We start from the raw sequence: 24,883 nt of genomic DNA, 5'->3' as shown, positions 1-24,883 counted from the left end.
GTTACTGTGCCCCATCTCTGGGTCTTCTTCTCTAGGCTGAATAACCTTAGTTCTTTCGTATGTTTCTAATATGACCTAATTTTTCATATTTTACTTAAAAATGAAAATCATCTTTTTTGACCATACTCAAGTAAGCTTATGTACAGTATACTTTTCTTAGTTGCTGATTAATGGGCCCTATTTTCTTTTCCTTTCCACCTCTTAAGAAGAGAAAAAGCAGTGATAGGCTCATTCCACTCTTTATCCTTTCTCTGCTTTCCCGCTGCACCTGCTGCTTCCTCCCTTCACATGCAGACTCTTTGTCTCCTTGTTTCTTTGTCTCTATTTCCCTCTCTTACACACACACACACACACACACACACACACACACACACTTCAGTGCCCTGGTTCCTACCCAGGCTAAGAACTGCCTAAGCAAATTACCTCATGCTTGCAGAAGAGTATTATAGAGATAATTTGCCTTTCAGCTGCACACATTAGGATTCGAATTCCAGCATTGCCACTTACTAGCTATGTTATCCTAACTCAATGCATTCCATTTCTTCACTTGCAAATGGAAAATTAAATTCTTTTCTCACTGGCAAGTAGTGGCTTTAATGAAATAGTAAATGTGAGAGTGCCTGGCTTATAATAAGTTTTTAAGAACTGTAAGTTTCTGTTCCAGTGTGGGCCTACATTCTCAAGAGCCCACCTACCAGTTTTATTATGCTTTGCTGCATCAAACACATATGTTTGCTCTCAGACCTTAGTCATCCATATTTTTTTAATATAGTAGATCTTCAGTGTTCAGAATTAGTATGGCATGTTTGAATTTAAACACTTGTAATTGAAAGAAGTGAAAATCCAAACAATGCTTTGGGCGAGGCAGATGATGTGCATGAGAAGATGATCATTGGAAACAGCTTGTCATGTAGATGAGCAATGCCCCCTTGGCACTGTTTTAAAAGCAAAAAAAAAAAAATTACATATGGCAAAGTGCTTTTGTATATTTATCCAGTCGGGCATATTATTAATGTGTCATCTTTAGCAGTTTGAGTTTGTGCTATGTTGTAATTACACATACTTTATCCCCCTTTGTAGACCTCTCTTATGCCTTATTTAGAGAAGAAACTCAGTTAACATTTTTTTCAATAATTCCCCTTCTTCTCCCTGTGTATGCACATGAGAGTGCACACAGATGCATGTTTACCCCTTTAAAGCAGATAATGTCACTGAACCACAGTGGGTAATAGAAAAACCTAATCAGGATGAGACCCTGTCTTTCTCTTCAACAGCTTCTCAACTTCAGCCCCATCCACATCCTCGGTTGTTCTGTCTCCATCATGACTTTCATCCAAAGTGTACTTTCAACTCTAAGATTGGTGAGGGGCACCTTCTCCCCAGTTCTGTCCATTTTCTTCCAAGAAGAGATGCCTGGATTCCAAAAGTAAATACGGAAAGGGAGTGCCATCCTATGGGCCAATACCACTTGCACAGGGCATTGGGAGCTCTGGATTTAAAAAGCCCTAAAAGCTTTTCTGGCTTTACAAAGCTCAACAGAAGCTCATGCAAATTAGATATAGCACATTTTCACTGCTATGTTAAAAAAGATGAAAAAGTCAAATATTATGGCTAGAAGAGGTTTCAAAGTCAGCTATGCTGCTCTCCTTACCCCCTTTCATCCTAATGATTTTCCACTAGGTTAATATAGTAGATATGTTATGAAAAACAGTCAGATACATATTATGTAGGCTTTAGTTTTTGATTTTCACTTGGAATGCCTCTGGGATATCATTATTGATGCCCTTCAGAGCAAGTGTGTGTCTGGACCATTAGCCAGGGATTTAAATCAGCAACTAGGTATATTAAGGAGAAAATGGGTCCCTTAAGATTGTTGTAGGTATATTAATGCCATGTTGAAAAGTAGTCAGGGGACGCCTGGGTGGCTCAGCGGTTAAGCGTCTGCCTTTGGCTCAGGGCGTGATCCTGGAGTCCGGGGATCAGGTCCTACGTCGGGCTCCCTGCATGGAGCCTGCTTCTCGCTCTGCCTGTGTCTCTGCCTCTATCTGTGTCTCTTATGAATAAATAAATAAAATCTTAAAAAAAAAAAAAAAAGAAAAGTAGTCAACGTTCTTGACTTCAATTAGGCTAGAGTGCCAATGGGCAGAACCAGTTCTGAGTTACATTGGACTTCTAAAGTAACCCTCCTTGGGGCATGTGAGTGGCTTAGTGATTGAGGGTCTGCATTTGACTCAGGTCATGATCCTAGGGTCCTGGGATTGAGTCCCACATAGGGCTCCCCACAGGGAGCCTGTTTCTCCCTCTGCCTATGTCTCTGCCTCTGTCTCTGTGTCTCTCATGAACAAATGAATAAAATCTTTAAAAAAATAAAGTAACCCTCCTTACCCATAGGGCTGTGTGAATCTCAGGAAAAGTCAAAGCTTGCAGTCCATGCTTTTTGTTTCCAAAAGATTGAAAGTAATTATCAAATTACTGACAAAGGCATCAACATTTAAGTGGCTCTTCCTTATGAAAGAAAGAGAAGTGAAACCCTAATTACTAATGAGTTTTTGCCCCTAAAGCCCTGAGGGAAGAAGGGGGCGGGGAAAGCAGAGAATTATGTAACAGTTATGAATGATTATGATTCAGACTGCTCAGTTGAAAGTTACTGCTAATTTATTATTGCTTTGTCATTGTTTTACCTCCAAGAACAGATGACTGAATTTGTACAATATAGTGATACTACTTAAAAAAAATAATGATACTACTTACTAGAATCCTCACATTGAATTAGAATGAAGTTTAGAGATCCTCTAGTCAGTTTTGTTTTATAGAAACAAAAATTAGTGGATCGGCAGTTGTCAAGCAAATGTGTTCCAGGTTATTTTTATGTATATGTGTATTTTTAAATTCTTCTGATTCTCTCATCATCAGATGAAGACCTTTGATAGCTGGTATTGAAGTCTGAGTTCCAGGAGCAGAGCGTTGCTCTCTGATCCAGCTGAAGTCAGCCCCTCCTCAAGGTGTCACAGAACATTGTCCCTACCGTGGCTGTTACTGTACTTCCCACCTGGTACTGTGGTGTGTTTGGTCTGGTCTGTCTCCACCACCTGGGACCATGTTTTGTTCATCTGTGAATTCCACATGTTTTACAAGTAATTCACAAGCTCTTGGTGTTCAATAATTAGTTTTTGCTGAGAAAAATAAATGATCCTAAACTAATCTACTTGGTGACATAGAAGATTTATTTACAAGTGGAAATGTTTTTTTTCTTCATTCTTCTGAGTATTTTAATATAGATTAATTAATTAATGAAAATCTGTTTGTTACAGAGTTAGGGACTTAGGGGAAGAGGCTACAGAAGGGCCTAAGTGGTAGAAGGAGCTATAGTAACATATATTCGAGGATTCTGTGTTAATTGAGCATATTTTCAAAGAGGCCTGCACGACTTTAATATGGTCTATCACTCCCAAATGTCTGAATCTTAATTTTAAATTTTGTACCTGGAGGTAGAGATAGACAAGAGATACAATAGACATAAAGATACAATAGAATAGGGACACTGGGTGGCTCAGCGGTTGAGTGTCTGCCTTTGGCCCGGGGCATGAACCCGGGATCCAGGATTGAGTCCTACGTCAGGCTCCCTGCATGGAGCCTGCTTCTCCCTCTGTCTGTGTCTCTGCCTCTGTGTGTGTGTGTGTGTGTGTGTGTGTGTGTGTGTGTGTGTCTCATGAATGAATGAATAAAATCTTAAAAAAAATACAATAGAATAGTTGTCTACTTTTATAAGACAATTTGGCTTATAAGGAAAAAGATATAAGTATTCTTAATAGAGCACTCTAAAGTGTGGGATACTAGTTTATAATGTATTTAACAAAGGGCTAAGATATGAAGCAACTAATAATAAATTAGAAGATATCAGAACAAAACTAAAATTATGAATTACTCTCTTAAAACTTTGTCAAGCAGTGATCAAACATATTTATACCATAGTATTTTACAGCGTGTATTTTTTTAAAAGTAGAATTGCGTATTTCCTTTTAAGATTTCACTAGGAGAAAATAATAGTATTTCCAGCTTATCGCATCTTTTCCCATACATCACCCAGTTCTATCACAAGTGCTCTCCTTAATTCTCATTACCTATTTCACCTTCCCCCCCACCTCCTCTCTGGTAACCATCAATTTGTTCTCTATAGTTAAGACTCTTTCTTGGTTTGTCTCTCTCTCTTTTTTCCTTTGCTCATTTATTTTATTTCTCAAATTTCACATATGAGTGAAAGCATATGGTATCTGTGTTTCTCTGACTGACTTACTTCACTTAGCATAATAGCTCTCTAGCTCTGGCCATGTCATTGCAAATGACAAGATTACATTCTTTTTTATCATTGAATATTTGTGTGTGTGTGCGCACATGCCACATTTTTCTCTATCCCTTCATCTATCAATGGATACTTGGGTTGCTTCCATAATTTGGCTATTATAAATAATGTTGCTACAAACATAGGGGTACATGTATTCCTTTGAATTCATTTTTTTTTGTATTTTGGGGGTAAATACCCAGTAGTGTGGTTACTGGATCATAGAATAGTTCTATTTTTAACTTTGAGGAACCTCGATATTCTTTTCCACGGTAGCTACACCAGTTTGCATTCCCACCAACAGTGCAAGAGGGTTCCTTTATCTCCACATTTTGTTCAACACTTGCTTTTTCTTGTGTTTTTGATTTTAGCCATTCTGACAGGTGTGAAGTGGGACCTTATTGTAGTTTTGATTTACATTTCCCTGATGATGAGTGATGTAGAGCATCTTTTCTTTTCTTTTCTTTTCTTTTCTTTTTTTTTTCTTTTTTTCTTTTTTTAGAGCATCTTTTCATGTGTCTATTGGCCATCTGGATGTCTTCTTTGGAGAACTATCTTTCACGTATTCTGCCCATTTTTAATTGGATTATTTGTTTTTTAGGTGTTGAGTTTTATAATTTTTTTTATGTAGTTTGGATACTAAACCTTTATCAAATGTTGTTTGCAAGTATCTTCTCCCATTCCGTAAATTGCCTTTTAGTTTTGTTGATTGTTTTCTTTGCTGTGCAGAGTTTAATTTGATGTGGTCCTAATAGTTTATTTTTGCTCTTGTTTCCCTTGCCTCAGGAGACATATATAAAAAATGTTGCTAAAAAAAAAAAATGTTGCTATGGCTGATGTAGAGACATTACTGTCTGAGCTATTTTCAAGGATTTTTATGGTTTCCTGTCTCACATTTAGGTCTTTCAGTTTATTTTTGGGTGTAGTGTAAAGAAGTGGTCCAGTTTCTTTCTTTTTTTTTTTTTTTTAATTTATTCATAGACACACACAGAGGCAGAGGGAGAAGCAGGCTCCATCATGCAGGGAGCCCGACGTGGGACTCGATCCCGGGACTCCAGGATCACACCCCAGGCTGTAGGCGGCGCTAAGCCCCTGCGCCACCAGGGCTGCCCTCTTTTTTTTTTTTTGAAGTGGTCCAGTTTCATTATTTTACAGGTAGCTGTCCAGTTCTCCCAACACCATTTGTTTTTTGTTTTTTTTTTTTTCCCAACACCATTTGTTAATGAGACTGTCTTTTTCACATTGTATTTTCTTTCCTGCTTTGCTTTGTTGAAGATTAATTGACCACATAATTGTGGGGTTTTTTTTCTGAGTTTTCTATTCTGTTCCATTGATCTCTGTGTCTATTTTTATGCCAGTACCACACTGTTTTGATTGCTGCAGCTTTGTAATATAACTTAAAGTGGAATTGTGATATCTCCAACTTTGCTTTTCTTTTTCAAAACGGCTTTGGCTATTTGGGGTCTTTTGTGTTTCTGTATAAAATTTAAGATTGTTTGTTGTAGTTTTGTGAAAAATGCTGTATGTATTATCATAGGGATTGCATTAAAATCTGTAGATTGGTATGGGTAATATAGACATTTTAACACTATTTGTACTTCCAATCCATGAGCATGGAATGTCCTTACATTTCTTTGTGTTGTCTTTCATTTCTTTCATCAGTATTTTATAGTTTTCAGAATACAGGTCTTTCACCTCTTTTGTTAGGTTTATTCCTAGGTATCTGCATTGTAAATGGGATTGTTTTTCTCAATTTCTCTTTCTGGTGCTTCATTATTAGTGTATAGAAATGGAACAGATTTCTCCACGTTGATTTTGTATTCTGTGACCTTGCTGAATTCATTCATCAGTTCTAGTAATTTCTCCAGCTTCCTGCATTTATTCACCCCATGCAATCCTTGCCCTACTATTTCTCTTTGGTTTCACCAGTTGAGGATACACCACCCGCACTTTACTCACATTTCACAAACCTGATTCAAAGCGCTATATGACATTGAACCAATCGAGGGAGGCAAATTTAGAAATGAGTACTCATTACCTTAGATGCACTCTATAGTGGTTAACCCAAGGAGAGCTTGAGATATGGGCATTCTACCAGGAGACAAACCAAAGCAATTTTGGTTACAACTGATTTGTGGTTTGATCTTTGCAGATGTACTTAACTTTGATCTAGGTTTTAGGAAGTCACTGCAATTCAGTGGAGCCAAATGTGGTAAGTGCCTGAAGACAATGACATTATGCATTTGTTTTGTCAGCTAAAAAAAATTTTTTTTTGGTCAGAAAGGGAAATTATGAGTCCTTCATATAACTCATATGGTACAGGGTGATAGAAAGACAATCACACAGCTTCTAAAATAGTCATTATTGAATTATTCCAGTAACCTAGGAAAAAAGCATAATCTATATGAAAAGGATTCTTAATATTGGTTTCTGACAAATGGTTTCCCATTATACTCTGTGTGTCATCTTCAATATTCCTCACTTTGGAGATCAGTATTGTTATGAAAAGGAGAGAGGGGAGGTATGTATTTTATATATGTTATTACAAAATAGTATATGTTTTATATGTTATATACATATTACAAATTATGTTATTACAGATATATGCACATATTATTACAAAAATTAAATGTGCATGTAGCTTCAGTAAATCACAAAATACTAGGAAAAAGCAGTGGTTGGAGGTTGAAATGGGTGATTTTCATATAAAATAGTAATTGTTACTTCACAAGCAGTAAAATGCATGGAAATCATTACTTTAGGCTTATATAAATACATATGTAGTTTATTTTTTTAATATTTTATTTATTTATTTATTTATTTATTTATTTATTTATTTGGAGGTTGGCGGGGAGGACCAGAGGGAGAGGGCCAAGTAGACTCTGTGCTGAATGCGGAGCCTGATGTGGGGCTCAATCCCACAACTCTGAGATCATGACCTGAGTGAAAATTAAGAGTCAGACATTCAACTGACTGAGCCACCCAGGCCCCCAGTTACATATAGTTTAAAACTATAAATAGGGATGAAGAGAATATAGATCATTTTCTCAATTCAATCGAATTTCTTGGTCCAGTTTGGTCATGATAGATCCTCTTCCTCCTAACAGAGATGATTTTAGATACAATTTAAAATAGACATTTTTTTTTGCAAGTGATAGCTTTTCACTACATTATTCTTCATTTAGTAGAAAGCATATTTCTCCTTACCTAACAATTTTTTATGTATATAAAAAGGAGTGAGTTTAGTTCTATTCCTTTCTTTGGTCCTATAGACTGGAAAGTTGATTTATAGCTATATATATCCTTAAACACAATGTATTATGGAAAAGCAGTTTGCTTTTTTTATGCTACTTTTTAAAGCCACTTTTTTAAAGCCACTTTTTATGAAGCTTACATAAAGGAGATAACATCCTACTATGTGCTTATAGTATATGCACATGCCATAGACAAATCACAAGTCAGGGAATGTAAAATTACTTTCTAATCAGGTCTTAAAAATACATATTTGTAAGATTTAGTGTTTTATTGACTGTAAAAAATAAAAATTGTGGATGCAGTTTTATTAACTGCACCCACAATTCAACTACAAGTGTCCCTTGTTATTCCCACTCCTTTGCAGTTGTCTTGAGGGCACAATATTTTATAACATTTGGGAAAAATAATATTTACTTAGCAATAAGTGTTTATTTACTTTTTATATATTTTTGTACTTATGAAAGAGAGGGTGGGGGTGGGATGGGGAGGGGCAGAGGGGAAGGGAGAAGCAGACTCCCTGCTGAGCAGGAAGCCTGAGGCAACTCAGGGCTCTATCCCAGGACCTTGAGATGATGACCTGACCTGAAGGCAAATGCTTAACCAACTAAGCCACCTAGGCACCCCAGCAATAAATCTTTCATAGGTATATTCTTATTTTGACCAAGGGTATATTTGAAAGGAAAAGCCTCCCAAAACTTATAACCAGAAATTATGTTGAATAGTGAAATACAACCCAGGGGTCAAATCAGTATTGTTAGGTTCTAATGGAAACAACTATCTTTCTGATTTTATACATATCATTAAAGACAACAACTACCTCGCTTTTTTTTAACTATGGCTTTTATGTATCAATTCTGAATAAGTATCAACCTTTGTATATATACATTCACCAGTCTTTTAACACACTTTTGACTTTAATGCTATGTAATTATCTCAACTTAGAAGAACTCTAAGTATTCTAAGTACCTAAGTACAAAAAACGTGAATAGGGTGGGTCACAATGCAGCAGTGTTCCAGATCTTTCTATGAAGATCATCTAGGAAAGTTGTAAGCTTGCTTACATGAAGTAATTACTTCATGAATTAACATGAAGTCAGTCAGTACATGCTGGGCTTTAAGTAGACAAAACTTTTTCTTCCTCAAAATAGAAAATGTTTTCAAGGGTAAAATGATTTTATCCTTTTAGATTGAATATATTTTGTTACAGTTAGAACTTTGCAGGTCAAGAAACAAGTTTTTCTTATCTTCCAAGATAGAGGAAAAAGCCTCTGGAAGAAACAAGCATTAAAAAAATACTGTTATGAATTTTCAGCTGAGGCTTCTCCAAGAATATAATTGTAGGTCCTAATTTTGGAAATAAGACTTGTGTCTTTCTAAAAGTGATTAACAGTTGGGAATAAGGTCTATTGACCTCTGACTTAAGATTGTCTCTCTGACTTTGATATTAAGCATCTCAGTAAACAGATGCTAAAGAAAGAGGCTCATTTACAGAAGAAAGTAAAATAGCCAAACTACAGTAATCCTCCCACAATGTTTTTTTTTTTTTTTTCATCCTCTTATAATTCAGGCCATAATTTAGCAAATACATTGCTGCTTACCACTAGCTATCTTGAAAGTGAAACATACTATCCTGGTCAGAGCCCTGTTTCCCTAATGGTGATTAAAACTGGGCTGAGAGCCCAATGTAATAAAAACAGTCTCAGAGCTTTTTCACTAACCTTAGTCTGGGAAAAGCAACATTGGAGGTTTTATTTCTTGAAAAATACACAATGTCCATATGATTAAATGGTCTTCAGTTTCTTTTCAGCCACAGGCTGCACATTGAGGCCTTCATTGTGCCAGCTGTTCTCTTAACCCATCACCTAAATATTGCTCTTGAATGTAATCTGTCTTGATACAAAGCCTTTTAAGTTTTCCTTATTACAATTCATCTTCCTTACACTAAACGAAATGTCTTTTCTCATTTGAGAAAAGTGAGCTCTTTGGAGGAAAAAAATGAAAACAGAGATTTTTTATTCTGCATGTATTAGGGCAAATCCTTTTTCCTGTCTTAATTGAATTCAGTTACGTGTTCAAAAACTTTGCCACAAAGATCGGCGTAGCTATTTTTCTTTTTCAATGAGGCCAAGTCTTGTTGGCACCCATGAAGAAGACCATGCTGTGCACAGGCAGTTTGCCAGCAGGTTTAACATTCAAGTCCAGGGCTTCACTGTGCGGCTCAAAGCTTCTTTAAGAGTCATGCAGTGAAGCCACCTTGCAGGCCAGTGGTGTGTGTTCTGCACAAGTATTATTTTCCCTGCTTTTCGGATGGTAGATTGGGAAATAAAGTGATCATTTGCTTTTTCTCGTACAAAAAAAAAAAAAAAAAAATGGAGGATGGAATTGGGGGCAGCTGGCTAAAAGGTACACAATAACCTGTGCCTCTTCTGTAACTTCTTATGAGGCTTAAACCATTTAAAAATGGTTTAAAAGGGGGAGCTCAGGTGGCTCAGTGGTTTAGCACCTGCCTTCAGCCCAGGGACTGATCCTGGAGACCCGGGATCAAGTCCCATGTCAGGCTCCCTGCATGGAGCCTGCTTCTCCCTCTGCCTTTGTCTCTGCCTCTCTCTCTCTCTGTGTGTGTGTCTCTGATGAATAAATAAATAAAATCTTTTAAAAAATGGTTTAAAAGTTATATTATAAAAGGGACAACCAGAACAACTAACTATGAAAGAATCAAACTGTTATATGTAAGTATGGTTGTATTTTTTTTTAATTTTTATTTACTTTATTTAGGTATAGGTATGTGAGGTTCATTCTATGCCTGAAACCCTTCACTACTGCACTTAGTGGAGGGGGGTAGTGGAAGAATGTTAAGTTATTCAGTTATTCTTTAACCAAAGCAAAGTGGTTATTTAATAATAAGTGGAAAATTAAGTCTGGCTCTGTCTCTATGAATGTTTCCTTTACTCCCTCTAACCTATCTTTCTCCCACTGCTCCCTCCCTTCCTCCCTCTACCCTCACGTTCTGACGTTAAAAATATTGCTGGATTACTTTATTTATATTTTTAAAAATATTTTATTTATTTATTCATGAGACACAGAGAGAGAGGCAGAGACCTAGGCAGAGGGAGAAGCAGGCTCCCTGTGGGAAGCCCGATGCAGGACTCGATCCCAGGACACTGGGATCACACCCTGAGTGGAAGGCAGATGCTCAGCCACCCAGCCACTCAGGCGCCCAGAGCTAAAGTTTTATAGAACTTGGTTTGGGTTAGTTAGGAGTGGGGAGAAGAAAGTGGGGGAAAAAATCAGGGTAAATGTGTCCTTTTTTTTTTTTTTTTAGGGTAAAAGTGTCCTTATTGCTACCATGACCTGCTATTTCCCTGTGAAGGGAAGGACATCAGTTATTACTAGGTTAGGAGCCCAGTTTCTAAAATCACGCAGCACAGATTCAAATCCAGATCATGCTCCCTACATGTGACTTTTAGGGTCTATTATCTTTATCTTTAAAAGGGGGTAGCCATGATATTATCTACTTCTTAACTGTATTAAGAGGATTATATGAGTTAGTACAAATGTGTGTGTGTGTTTAACATGGAATATCAATGAGTATTAGCTTATTTATCAACTACCGGCTAATATTTACTCCTGCCAAGTCTTCAAAATATTTCTGGATGTTTGAAGTGTAATTTACAGCACCTCATCTGAAAGGAATAGGAAATATGAACAGTAAAAGACGGTTGTGTTGTGGACACCTAGCACATCCCAGCTACTTAGACTTTCTTACTGCACAGCCCACTTTCCAAATGTATGTCAGGCAGGCTCATGTAAATAATTTAGTTTCTGCTGGTGTTTGTCATACATTATTAAAATACCAACTTGCAGGAGCTGCTACCTTCCATTCACTATAACGTTCTACAATTTTACTTTGTTCATGTGCTTCCCACTTCTCCAGATTTAATATGTAAGTGTACATTTTTAAAATTGATATTCTGAGATAGGTCTTATATTTGAAGGAGTTGCCCATTTTTCGACTAGACATCCTCACTGTAACTAAATGAAATGAATTTCAATAGGCTGTGTAGACTCTTCAGGATTTGAGACAACTTTGTGAAGAAGTGTCTAGCACTTCCTGGTCACACAGTTTTATTGACTTGTCTTCACTTAAACAGTTTTATTTGAGAAGGAATTAATAAGGTATTCTGGATAATGAATATAATGAATATTAATATCTAATGTCCTAGCATATGCTGATTCATTTTCAAGCTACAAAATAAAGTGGTTTTTTTTTTTTTTTTTCCCTTGAAATAGTTTAGGAAATTTGCCAGAGAGTGGAGAGGCTCTCAACCAGTTAAAGTGCTCAGGAAAAGGAGTCTGTAAATTGAGCCATAAAGTCCTATGACTGAGGCTGGGGTGGGGTTGGATTGTGTATAGTCAACCCCATTTAAAGCACATAAAATCAGTTCCTCTGAAGAAAGGTGAATTCAGCGACAGAAGAAGTGTTATACCAACATACATATACATGAAAATCCCTGACATAGACCCCTTGACTATGAAGCCAGGTTGTCTTTAAGTTTTGAAAATAGAGGAAAGTATAATGGATTGTAACTCCCTTCAAGTGGAGTGCTGTGCTTGCCTGATACAGCTTAGATCATGTAGCACACAACCCTGGACATTATAGACATGTGAATGTGTCATTAAATTAATTGTGTTGATTTAAGAAAGCCATAATAATCATGAGTAGTCAAGGCTTATATTAAATAAAATAATTGTCACCATCAGAAATCTAATGTCAGCTTCATTGACTTCAGAGTTAGTACATGTTAGCCTATCAGAGTCAGCCTTATTAAAAACGAGGTGAACCTTTTCCTGTTTGACACATGTGGCAATACATGTTCAGGGTAAAATGTTCTTGGCAAAGATAAACATCAGTCTCAAAACATAAGCAGTTTGCATAAGCATGTTATAGAATGAAAAAATTCATTTGTTAGGCCTCTATTATATGTCAAATTTTCTGATAAAATCTGTATATTATCTCATATAATCCTCAAAGAAATCTGTGAAATAGGTATTCTTACCCCTATTCTAAAGATGAGAAAACTGAGGCTCATACATTTTTAAACACTAATTGGTAGAAAAAAATGGTACAACTCAAACCCATTGCCTAGTTTCTTTTCATTGTACCAACTACCTAAAATTTTTGTTTCTATAAGATTAAAAATTGTTTATAGTAATACTGATTTGAATACCAATGTAACTCATGATAGTGGTATGATTAAAATGAACTATCTACCTTTACAAAAGATAGCCTGTTTTTACAGAAATAATGATGCATTAAACACATGATAATTATCTTGTTATTGCTATAATGCCTATCAAGTAGGAGTAGATTTTAATATTCTCAGTTTAGCATTTAGAAACAGAAGCACAAAGTAAATGTTAAGTTCACAAAGCAGTGTCTTTAGAAATAAAGTCATTAAGGTGTCCTTAGGACTTTGTCAAATCTAAGTTACTGATAATGCACTGAGTATGAACATGATCTCAAATTCTGTTTTTAGAATATTTTTCTTAAAGTGAAATTTTGTACTGTGACCACAGAAAAAATATTTTCTAAAAATTACTTTTGCTTATGTTTTTATTACTGGATATAGTGCATGTTCATTAAAGAAAACTTAATACAGAAAGTGATATAAATCTAAAAGAAAAGTCCCAGCATTGAAATATATACCTTATTTTAATGTTGACTTTATTACTAATACGTGTACCAAGATTCATGACTCATTTACCCATTGTTGAAAAAAGACTTTCTTGAAATTACTTATTATATTTTGTTGATACAGTCTACTTATTATGATTACTGTTTATATACAAGAAGAACTGCATTTTGAAAGTTGAGGCCAAAGTGTCATATTTCACTGTTCAATTTGCCTTGTGGCAATGTTAGGGTTTGTAGTAATCTTTTGAAAAATTTCCAAGTCACATCAGCGTGTTTTGTCTTAAGAGAGCACATATCATTTTCTTCTATCCATCCTTTCATCCTGGAGGAGATTAAATGGAATGTGTGGAGCTTGGAAAGGTGGGTGACAGCTGGGAGAGATTTTTGTAGAGGCCTCAGAGTCTTCCAGAAGATTAATTATGCAACATTTTCTTTCTTTTTTTTTTTTTTTAAGATTTATTTATTTATGATAGACACAGATAGAGAGAGAGAGGCAGAGACACAGGCAGAGGGAGAAGCAGGCTCCATGCCGGGAGCCCTATGCGGAACTCGATCCCTGGACTCCAGGATCGCGCCATGGGCCAAAGGCAGGCGCCGAACCGCTGAGCCACCCAGGGATCCCCAATTATGCAACATTTTCTGCCAGCTTCACCCAGGTTATCATAACCCATTACTAGGAAATTTGGTGCTGGACCTCATTGTGTTTCTGATAATTTAGATGACTTTAGGACATTTCCTTATTCTCCTGAAATTTAATTCTATTTTTCAAATATATGGTAAGGAACCTTATACTCTCTCATCTTCCTAAGGATCATAGAAAGAAAAACTCATTTGCATCTGAAAATAATTTTAACTATTGTGGGAGCCATTTGTGTTGACTGTTCAGTGAAATGACTTGCCCTGCATTCAGTTAGTTGGATGCCCCAGCTGCCTTCTTCACAGCTGTGAACGTTTACTGACCCGCGTCGTGGTCTGTAGATTTTAGTACAGCATGAGAAAGTCAAAAGGCAGTTTCTTGGATGCATCATTATACTGAATCTTACCTTTCTCAACAAAATTGCTTGCGCATGAATTATTACAAAGTAGGAAGTACTTGTTTTGTTTTTTACTCTGCCTTTTTAGCATGTTGGCCTTGTTGATTTGGGATTGGCTAGAAAATAATGCCTGCTCAATTATTCAAATACCCCTTGTTAGCTATAAGCAATTGTTTAAAAAAAAAAAGTTCCTGTGAAAGAACTTAAATCTTCTAGCTCTGTTTGGAAAAGCACACTGAAACTGGCAGATGGAAACACAATAGCAGTTGTGCAGCATGATGGCAACCATGACATACACACAACAGAAATTGGTGATTGGGTTGCCTATTACAGAAGGGGAAAGGCCTGTTGACTTTCCCTACTGCTAAAGAGAATACATAGTAACTGTGCTGTGGCACTAGGCTCATCAAGCACTGAGTGCCCCAAGAAGTGACAGGATGACCAGCTGTCCAGGCTACTGCTGGTTGTCATCATATGAGTCACATGGGGCAGCGTGTGAGTGTTGCCTGAGTGCTGTCAAAGTTTATTTCCCTCTCTGCTAACTGGTTGAAGATGTCTGTGTACCCACGGGAATTTTTAGTAGTGTATTGTAAGTAATATTATGCCTGCCTGGCCCAAGCAAGAAGAATTAATTTATTATGAATGGATGATAGAACCCACCTTCTGTAACATCTTTTTTTTCTTATGTCAAAAGTTCAGAAATGAAAGGCATGCTGTTATTTGGAGATATTTCAGTACATGAGTGAATCAAAAATTAGGTCACTTGTTTTCCTTTGTCTCTCGATTATTTTCTTTCTTGCATGACATTTGACATTTTGGCAAGCTAACAATGGAGGATAACCCATTACTAGAGATTGCTTTTCATTGGGAAGCAGGTATAATGCCTGTAATGAGTCAGAGCCAACTAAATCTAGGTCAACAAAGGTATCTTAGTTTACAGGATTAAGCGACACGGTGTATGTGTAAGAACTCCTAAAGTCTACAGATGTAAAGTGTTTAAGTGTTTGCACCAACACTACCACTAAAACCCCACACTGGTTCACAAACTGCATTTTTGGTGTATTTTGAGAATGCACATGAAAGTGTTACATTTGCACTTTCCAACTTGAGGCCAGTGGAAAGCCAGGGATCTGCTGGTTGAACTGTTGCCCTCTGAAGGGCAGCAGGTGAAGATATAGCTTTCTTGTTCCAATAAATGCCATTTCAGCTTCTACTTCTTGTTGCTGAAATTGAGTGATAGAGAAGGCTCCCAACTACCATTCATCCACTCACCTCTTACCTGCTTTGTTTTCTTCATAGAAATCCCCCCTATCTTACATATTTGTGTTCTAATAGAGGAATGCAAGCTAGCAAAGGGCAAGGATCTTGTTGATAGCTTATTGGCCATCATGATATACCAGTTCCTAGAAAAAAGTGACTGCCATGAAGCAGATATTCAGAAATCATTAGTTGGAAGAGTGAATAACTAATTCCCAAGTGAACTCCATTTACTTGGGAAAATATTCCTACAGTAATATAACAAGGAAGCCAGGTCTTGGATCACTGTCAGGCTTTACACATTCTCTTGAGCTATGCAGCACTGCTTCAATTAGACTGGGGATTAAATAGACCGTGTTAGGAATTTAACCACCATTTGTAATATTTTCTTTATAGTTTTAAATAAATGGTTAAGGAAATGATAAGTATAGGCGTGCCTACATGTGAAATATAGGGAAGACATGTATAGCTAATTTAAGTTATTTTCATTACACTTTAATGCTTTTTGGTTCAGTGATACTTTGGGGGAAAATTAAAGCTTTAGCCCCTGTTTATTCAGTTGAGGGTGTCTAAGAAAGTATTTAATATTTAACATTGGTAACAGCAGATCTGTTTCCTACATTAATGCTTTTAGACTTACAGGAAACCCTAGCTTTTGCTGCAGCTACATTTGTTCTAGCTATAGGATTTCCCATTATTATGTATAAATTCTAACCTTTTATGGTCCTTTGTATGTAACATGAAATGCAATAAGAATATTAAAATGGATTAAAATGTTCTCTATAATAATAGTTCTGAAGTCAGTCTTTTTATACCTCTTTTGGGTATTTGCAGTTCTTCATTAAATCAATTAAATTTTGATGGAAATGAGTTATAATAACAACATATGTAGGAGTTAAGTATACCTGGATTCACCCAGGAGAAAGCCTGTGACTCAGAGAAATAGGTTCAGAAATGTGTGGAATGCTCCAATTTGGCTTGTTAGTACTTTACTAGAGTTTTCAGGAAATTAGAGCTTTGAGTAACAGATACACTTTATTGTTTAAGGATTGTCTTTAACTACACATTCCTTTGAAATCCAGTTTCACTGAGATGACAAAATGACCTGTTGGTAAGCCTAGGAGAATGTGTGCTTTCTGAACTGGAGAAAATCAAGGTTGTGACTTTAATCCTAAAAAATATCATGATGTTAGGGGCACCTGGCAGCTCAGTTGATTGAGCATTCAACTCTTGGTTTCTGCTCAGGTCATGATCTAGTGGTTGTGAGATTGAGTCCTGCCCCAGGCTCCACATTCAGCATGAAATCTGCTTCAGATTCTCTCTCTCCCTCTGCTCCACTCCCCACTCACACATGTACTTGCACACTCTCTCAAATAAATAAATAAAATCTTTAAAAGAAATATCCCGTTAGACAGAACCAACATTTCTCCTTCTTGATGAGTGTCTCCTGTGTTTCCTATATCTTTCCAAATCTCAGCTGTAAATCTAAGTACTAATGACAAGATTCTCCACTAAAGAATTTGAATAGATAATTAATAATACATTTACTTTACTATAAAACCATTTCAAAGGAGACCTTGGATTTTAAAGACTAACGGTTTGGATGAAAAACAGATTTTTCACCCTGAAGAAAAATAAGCTTATTGGCTTTTGCAGATTCTGTTGTCACTCAAGTATACTATCTCACTGTGAAAATAAATACAGCATTATTCAGATACATTTTAACTCTCAAATGACTCATGCTTCTTACTGCTGTGTTTCATCATAAGTCTTGAATAGGTTAACTTCTTAAACTATTATATGCCTAACATGAATAAAATAAAAATTATAAAGAAAGAAAAAAACCTAAAGACTCTTGGATGAGAATATGTAAGGCCTTTTTACCATAGACCTTTGAGGTGGTGACAACAAAAAGTTTCTTTAAAAATAAATAATACCATTTTCAAATTTTTGACCCACTGAAAATACTTAATGGAAGAACTACAGGAGACTGAGCTCTTTCTATTTCCAAAATTTGTCATTTGTTTTTAAGTAGTTTTTGTAAAGCATGCTTACCCTCTCTGTTTCTGCCTGAATTTGAATATGCTAGGATTTCTTAAGGAAACACACAGGAAGAACCATTGATATCTTAAACAAGAGATGAAAGAATATGCAAATATATAAATATACACAGACCATACACTCAAATATATGTATTTCATTTTGTCTCTGACTTCTGTTATTTCCTTTTTGTGTGTGACTTCTGTTATTTCTTTGCCTTAATAGATGATGTTTGTGTAATGTCAGTTCATAGGAATCTTTATCCATAGGTGCTGAATGTTTAATCTTTATAAGCTTAGTTTCCTCCTGGGAGTAATAATAGTATCTGCTGTATTTGGTCTTTTGAGGATTACATGGATAAAGCATATGGCATATCTTGTACAATGCCTAAGTTATATAAACACTTAATGATCATTTCCTATTATTGCTTGTATTTTTGTACTATTTTGAAATAGTACAATAGTTTTCAAAAATAAATTCTGGGGCACCTGAGTGGTTCAGTGGTTGATCGTCTGCCTTTGGCTTAGGGCATGATCCCAGGGTCCTGGATTCGAGTCCTGCATTGAGCTCCTCATGGGGAGCCTGCTTCTACCTCTGCCTATGTCTCTGCCCCTCTTGCTGTGTCTCTCATGAATAAATAAATAAAATCTAAACAAACAACAAACCAAAAAAACAAATTCCATGACCAAAGTTCTTCACTTTAAATGAGTTGTTATTATCCAGTTGCTGTATCATCCAGTCATTTTTTTTGTTCTGTGTTGTGACAGTAGATGGGTGAATTAGACACATGTAACTGGTCCTCTTTAGTCTTAACCTCTATTTGCAGTCATTATTATAGCAGCTACAGCAAACATGTCCAAGTACAGAACATTCCATTAAGAATCATACCTAGTGCCTAGCTTCCTACGATGTTGTTTTATATGAATAATACAAAGTCTAGAGGTGTAATTAGTTGGAGCGCCCATGACTCAGCCTCTTTTTCTGGAGAGTGACTCATTCCACATTTATAGCTAGATCCCTGTTTTTATGCTACATACCACACTAAGTGCTTGAGATACAAACATGGATCGCTGGTCACTGACCTAGAGCAGCCCACAGTCCGGGCAGGCATAATACAGCGTGCGTTAAGACCAATGTCGGTCTACATGGGGCCAGTACTCTATAAAAGTTGTATCTGCCTATCAAAGTAATAATTAAATATGCAACAACATGGGGTGATTAGACAACCTAAGTCTATGATTTGGAACACACACATATACTTCTGATTTTATACTGATACATTTTAGCCTGATTATATCACCACAAGTTTCTTTCCTTTTTGTTCTGTTTTAATATAAAGGAAAATTTCATTTTTTTCCCATATCACATAAATCATACTCTCCATGAATAGGATAGTTATCTGATAAATACCTTCTCTCGATGTGGTATTTATCTAGAAACTCAGTGTGTCTGGAAACTCAGTGTGTCTGAAGAAGCCCCATCACCCTCTATTCTTGCCCAGAAACCTGATCTTTCAGTCTTACTTGTTCCTAAGAATGACACCATCTTTCTGGGAGTCAGCCACAGAATTCTTCTGCCTCTGCCTCCTTTTCTCTGTCCTGTACCTTTCCCATCAACCAATCCCCTCATCCCATAGCTTATATACACCACTGTGGACTGAATTGTATGGCCTCAAAACTCATATATTGGAGCTCTAACCCCAAAGTGATTGTGTTTAGGAGATAGGGGCTAAGAGATCCCTGGGTGGCTCAGCAGTTGAGCGTCTGCCTTCGGCCCAGAATGTGATCCTGGAGTCCCGGGATCAAGTCCCACGTCGGGATCTCTGCATGGAGCCTGTTTCTCCCTCTGCCTATGTCTCTGCCTCTCTCCCTATGTCTCTCATGAATAAATAAGTAAAATCTTTAAAAAAAGAGGGGGGGAGCTAAAAAAGGAGGTAGATGTTAAATCAGGTCATGAAAGTGGGGCCCTCATTTTGACAGTGGCTGTATGAGGGCACAGTGAGAAGGTGGCTACATACAAGCCAGGATTAGGGCTCTTATCAGAATCTGACCAAGCCAGCACTCTGATCGAGGACTTCCAGCCTCCAGAACTGTGGGAAAATGCATTTCTGTTGTTTAAATCACCTCATCTATGGCATTTTGTTGTGGCAGCCTGAGCTAAGATACTTGCCCATACAGTAATTAGAACATTCTTCCTCCTTTGCACTGACACTGTCTCTACCTGAGTTGACTCTTCGTTATCATTTACTGGTACTTGGGATGGAGCCACCTAAGTGGTTGATTCTTCTTTAATCTCCTCTCATTCTCTGATCCAGTCTACACAGTGTTGCCAGATTCAGTTACCTAATTATGCCATTCTTGAATTTAAAACCTTCAGGGGTTCACTTTAGCATACAAAATTAAATATATTTAATTATGTAGCCCCCTCAGCTTGTCATTCAAGGTTATTACCCTATACAGACCCAACTTAGCCTCTCACCCAGTTAGTGTTTTTCTTGTGTGTTCTATTCCAGTCAGGTAGGACTGCAGGTGTTTGTACAGACAGCCCCTGGCGTTGGCTTCTTTCATTACTTTGTTTTTGCTGAGTCTGTTGTCTGAGTTGGTCTTCTTCCCATTCCATCTCCACTTATCAAAATCCTTTACCTCCTTCAAGGCCCAACTCAAAGGCACAACCTCTGTGAATCCTTATCTATATAATAGGATTTTGTTGTGTGTGTGTTTTTTTTCTCCTTTGATCTCCTGTAGCTCTTTGCTGGTATTTCTCTGTGACAGCAGGCATATTCTGCTTTGTATCATAGCCTTTGTCTTTTGGCTTTTCATAACCACCGCACCATCCCACCACATTCTAACTAAGCTCTTTGATGGCAAAGAACTTTGGATCCCTGAAATACTATATAAGGCTATTAAAAAAAAAAAAACCCAAAACACAGAACTACTCTACATTAAAAAATATTATAAACAAAGAGCACTTAAGTTATTTTTTTAATAGAATTGATTTTTAATCTGTCTTGCAACTGCAATTTTCCCTACCTTTATAAATTGAAACTCAAGCAGTAACTTTTTTGTTACTCAAGCAGCAACAGTTTCTGTAAATTGAGATTCACATGTAATTTTAAGAAGGGAAAAGTGCAGCAAGTGTGAAAGGTGTTTTTTCAATTGACAATGAACCTTGATAATCTAATAGCTAAAATATGTCTGCTATTTTCAATTTTTATTTTGCATGAGGTATAAACAAGCATACTTCAGCTTGATATGGAGTTTATAATTTGATCGCCTCATCACAATATGATTTACAGTATGTAGGTATGAGATCATTTCTTATTGGAAAAGAGAGGAGGGAAAAAAGCTTTAGCAGATAACTCTCAAGATTATTTTCTGACATTTCCCCTACCTTTTTGTGGTGGAGCAAGAGGATGGAGAAGTGATGCTTTTATATGCTGATAAGTTAAGCTGCCTGGAAGCAGATGCTGAATCCTATTGAAAAGAATTTCATTTGAGTTATGTTTAGGGCATTGTTTAGCAGAGTACTACACAAAGAGTCTTGACCTGTGTGTTTGAAATGGCAGATGTTCACAGTGAAGATAGAGCCTTAGGGCAACATAAATCTTCACTATTCTGTGCCTATTTGCTCAATAACTGAGTTGAATAGAAAAAAAAAAGATGTAGAGAGTTATTTACAAAGCAGCTGCTGTTGCTGCAAATGGAAGTGCTCCCCTGAAGATAAGAAAAACATGCAAACAACACAAAAACCTTAAAAGCCCAAGCAAGCCTAAATCCACCAGGTCAAAAATGAGCACCTCTTCTTCCTCAGAACTTTGTTTCCATTAAATATTTTTGATGCCAGTCAATTGGGACAAGGATGTTTTTTTCTTATTTCTGCCAAAAAGGGAATTTCAACTATTTCTTTAAATTTGGTGAAGCATCAGAAAAGCACACAAATCACTTTCCTTCCGTTCTAAAAAAATATTTATTTATTTATTTATTTATTTATTTATTTATTTATTTATTTATGAGAGAGAGAGAGAGAGAACACGTGAGAGCACACAAACAGGGGTAGCAGCAGGCGGAGGAAGAGTCAGGTTCTCTGGACTCCGGGGCTTGGGGCTCAATCCCAGGACCCTGGGATCATGACCTGAGCAGAAAGCAGACACTTACTCCACTGAGCCACCTAGGTGTCCCACTCATTCATTTGACAAATACTTACATTCTTCTGCGTGCTAAACACCTTGCTAAGCCTATGGGTTCAACTACAAGGTTCTCACAGCTAAAATAATATTAACATTTAAATAGAGTTTGCATTTGGCTCATGCTATATGAAAAAGAAACTAGAAGTTTTTGGAGGCAGGGCTGGGTTTGGGGGGAGGACGGTGGTGACAGCAATTTAGAATTTCTCCCCATGTACGAAACACATACAGCAGCCTGTTTTTTTGTGCCATGAAGCCTGGCTTTTGCAAACTTCCTAAGTATCATTTTGTTTTTACTGGGAAAGTATGTATATGTTTGAAAGTGCCTGTCAAAAAGATAGGATCTAACCTATTTCAAAGAATATTAAGATATGAGGATACAGATAGCATGAAGAGAAGTAGCTGTGGCCAAATGGTAAATTGAGGCTTGTAGGGCGCTCACACATGCGCACGTGTGTGTGTATATATATATATAGTGCACACAGCCGCATGTACATTCATTCAGTGTTGACCCACTGTTGGCTGCTGCTCTGCCCATATTTTCCTTCCTATTTTAGGAAAAGTTTTCTTCCTCTCCTTTCCTTTCTCTCTCCTTTACTGGTCCTTTTTCTTTGTTTATTCTTTCCTGCTTTCTTTTTTCTTTAAATTTCTGGAGCAAAACTGAAACCAAACCAAACAAAAAAACTGCGCTTAATATCAGTGAGTGTCCCAAACTTTCTCAGTTTATGGCATCCTGAGTGTCTCATAATTTTTTTCATGGCAGCCTATAGGTCAAAAGAAAGACTTTACAGCTCCATTTAATTAGGAAAATAAATATGGATATCCTAACAACTTGGTTGCCTTTTGCAAAAAATTACATGAAAATTGAATGAAAAATCTTTTTACTTCATACTTAGAAACCCACAATTACTTACTAATGTGTGTGTGTGTGTGTGTGTGTGTGTGTGTGTGTACCTGCTGGGTATAGCCCAGCCCTCAAAGCCAGGAGTCAGCTTAGTTGTTCTCATCCTTGTGTCTTAGTCCACAGTGGCTTTCGTGCACTATTTGCTTTTCTATTACAAACATTATAAAAAATCCAACTTTACAAAGTTATCGTATCATTGAAATGGATGTAAGGTAATCTGATACTGAACCTGTGAACTACTTCAATTTTGTAGTTTGTGTTGGGCCTGATGGATGTTGCTGTGTTTCTTCATGAATTAAAGATATTTTATCCTTCTCTGAATTTACAGTGGCATCCTGGTGGCTTTATAAAAAAAGAATAATATATTTATCAAAGTTAAATAAAGTCAGGTGCTTGAAGTGAAAGTAGACATATTCAAATGGTTAATCTTGAAAGTCCGTCAAAATGTCTCCACATTCTTTTTTTTCACCTTCACAAATTTATCCACCTATCACTTCATTCTTGTATAATAAAGTTCACTTTTTTAAACACCTACCCTTAAGATTTAAAAGGAGGAGTTTCATTTCTAATTCTAGTTTTCCGTTTTACTGGTCTACTAGTATTTCCTTTTTGTTATCTTTTAATAAAAACTATATATTTGAGATGGATAACATGATGCTTGTAAGTACAGAGTGAAATGATTACTATAGGTAAGCTAATTAACATAACTCACTGGAGTGTATGAATCTTATTTTAAACTGTTCTTTTCATTAAATAATTAGCATTTACAGTTCATTAAGCTTTTGGATTTCACGTAGGAGTCTAATAATGAACCATTTGTAACAATGTCATGTGGAACATATTCTAGCTTCTAAGCCGTTAACTCACAAACACACTTTTGGAAACTAACTTTTTTTTTTAATTGGAGATTTAGCCATAGACACTCCCTGCAGCAAGTCAGGAATTTTACTCAAGTCATTTTAGTTATTTTCTTTACTAACTGTCCAAAAGACAGGCTGACTTTTGGCACAGAAGTTTTGGGTTTGCTTTTGTCCTTGATGTACCTTCTATGGACTTCCATTTGACAGTGTGCTTTTCAGCATAATTTAGTGGCAAGGCTTAAGTGTAAGAAAGCCTTGGGAAGTTGGATGGTTGGATAGGTTGCCACTGGAATTGTTTTATTTGACTTTTGTTGTCTTTAAACAGATTGTTGATCCTGAACTAAAAATCTGCAGATTTTTAGACCATATTAAGGATCCAAATGCAGTAGTTTTATTATTATTTTATTAGTATTTTATTTTTATTTTATTATTTCATTATTTTCGATTAAACATCTTTCAAGAGAAGTGATAGTACACGGAGTACGGAATTTGTTTAAAAAACTTTTTTTGGTTGATATCTTAGAATATAAGCACAAGCATTATTCTGCTTTACATAGGACCAAATTAGGGCATTTAATAGATCTTGTTAGATGAGTATATAGAAAGTAATCTAACATTTTATAACTCCATAACCCCCATTGTTGTAAATGTGTGTGTTGTCAGCTAGTACACTTTATGGTGCAAGAAACCAAGTAACTTCATCTTCTTCCTTAGTAAAATAAAAGATTGAATCATTCAATTGATTTCATTTACAGAATGTTTTTGTGTTTATATTTCAGACTTTATTGATCTGATCCAGGGTATCTTGGGACTGCTGGCTGGAATTAAGGTTGGTGATGTGTTTATATTGATAATTAATAAGCTGTGAAATAAAATAGAAGCATCTTGGGATTTGGACAGCTGGATCAAATAACTCTTGCAGAGTGTAGTGTAGAAAGCTGAAACTTAATGAAAAATGGATACATTTCAGGCTTGGGGCACTTAACACACATGTTTTCCTGAGTAGCATTTGCTTTCCTAGTTAGTATCAACTTCAATTATCAACTATTGTTTCCTTTGTTTTACCTGTCTTACTAGCTGAATGTTATCAAATGAAAAGATCCAATTCTACTGTATTCATTTAATAAATACAGAAACCAAAGGAATTACTTCTTGGTAATGCTAGCTAGTATTTTAAAGAATGGTCAGCTTCCTGGGATCCCTGGGTGGTGTAGTCCGTTATGTGTACAGCTCTTGGTTTCAGGTCAGGTCATGATCTCAGGGTCTGGAGATCAAGAGTCAGGTTCTGTGCTCAATGGGGAGTCAACCTGATATTC

General features: G+C 36.5%; 1 protein-coding gene across 22 annotated transcripts in view; it reads left to right on the top strand.

Annotated features, from left to right (window-relative positions):
- Positions 1–24,883, top strand: part of MAP2 (microtubule associated protein 2) — a 294,547-nt gene that overhangs the window by 52,723 nt on the left and 216,941 nt on the right. For all 22 annotated transcript variants that reach the window (XM_077884967.1, XM_077884962.1, XM_077884951.1 and 19 more), the window contains exon 2: positions 24,347–24,396. The gene's annotated coding sequence lies outside the window, so the exon portion shown is untranslated. The remainder of the gene's footprint in view (positions 1–24,346; positions 24,397–24,883) is intronic.

The sequence above is a fragment of the Canis aureus genome, chromosome 36 (assembly GCF_053574225.1).
Source record: "Canis aureus isolate CA01 chromosome 36, VMU_Caureus_v.1.0, whole genome shotgun sequence".
Lineage (NCBI taxonomy): Eukaryota > Metazoa > Chordata > Mammalia > Carnivora > Canidae > Canis > Canis aureus.
Note: the sequence above shows the minus strand (reverse complement) of the source record. Positions and strands in the feature narration are given on the sequence as shown.